We start from the raw sequence: 1527 nt of genomic DNA, 5'->3' as shown, positions 1-1527 counted from the left end.
GAAGCTGGGGAAATCAATGAGGTCTATTATCTTAAGTGATTATCTAATACGGTAGTGGTGAAGAAGAAGAATGGAAAGTGGCGAGTATGTGTAGACTTCACAAGTCTAAACAAAGCACGTCCGAAGGACCTCTTTCCAGTGCCTAAGATAGACCAGCTTGTTGATGTGACTTTTGGGCACCCTAGGATGAGTTTTCTTGATGCTTTCTAGGGGTACCATCAGATAACATTGGCCCCCAAGGACTAGGAGAAAACTTCTTTCATCACCCCTGTAGGTAATTTTCACTACAAAGTCATGCCATTTGGGTTGAAGAATGCAGAGTCCACCTACCAAAGAATGGTTATTAAGATGTTCAAAGAGCAGTTGGGAAGGAATATGGAGGCTTATATAAATGACATGATACTGAAAAGTAAGGTTGTGGAGGATCATCTTTTTGATCTCGTAGAAACCTTTGAGACTCTGTGAAAGCACCGATTGGAGTTGAATGCCTTTATGTGTGCCTTTGGAGTTAGCTCAGGAATGTTTCTGGGGTATTTGGTAACTCATCAAGGGATTGAAGTTAACTCGAATCAAATTGTAGCATTGCAAAATAACAAAATACCAATAAACCTCTTAGAAGACCAAAATAACCTTGGAATCTCTAAAATGACTAAAATACACTTCAAATTTACAAAATGCCCCCAAAACCTCTAAAATGACCACACAAAAAAAAAAAAACCCAAAACCTAAAAAAAAAAACTAAAATATCGAAACTTTTAAAATGACCAAAGTACCAATAAACCTATAAAATTACCAAAATAACCTCGAAATTGCTAAACATGTTTGGAGCCAAAATTTGTTCACGTTCAAATCCTACTATATCTTAAAAAAAAAAAAATTATGCCTAGAAAATTTGAAGATGATAAAAAATAAAAAATTATTTTATCTACAAAATGTTTAAATTTCAAAATTATACAGAAGGTGTGTACAACTATAAGAATAGGTAATCTAATGGTGAAATTATTTGAGTGATGTAATAATAAGAAATAATTAATTGAAGTTAGCTGTGTGTGTATATATATAAAGTTATATATGGTGTACTTCTAGTAATATCATACCATTTAATATATTTTTATTGGATGTTGTATGTGCAAGTTAGACTTTAGGATGACTTAAATGATGCGTGACCTAAACCCTTACGGTACATTTGAATTTCATGCTTGTTGAGTATAAAAAATGTCACTTTTAACACCAAAGCATAAAAGAGAAAAGAACAGGAAAGTAAAGAATGACAAAGTATGTATGTGGAAAACCTTATGGAAGGGATGAAAACCACGGTGGGATGAAGGATGGAGTGTCCTTATCCCTTATAGACTGCAACATTGTGAAAGTTTAAGGATTACATAGTGTTTCTCTTCCTAAAACCTTACACTTTTTTGCCTTTCTTCCTTACCCAAATTTCTCCCTCTCTGTCCTCCCTCTTTGCTCAACAATATTCTCCTTTTATAGTACGAGGAACGTTGTTGGCTGTACAAGGATAGATGTCTT

The sequence above is a fragment of the Castanea sativa genome, chromosome 3 (genome assembly GCF_040712315.1).
Source record: "Castanea sativa cultivar Marrone di Chiusa Pesio chromosome 3, ASM4071231v1".
Taxonomy (NCBI): Eukaryota; Viridiplantae; Streptophyta; class Magnoliopsida; order Fagales; family Fagaceae; genus Castanea; species Castanea sativa.
This window is presented reverse-complemented; position numbering follows the sequence as displayed.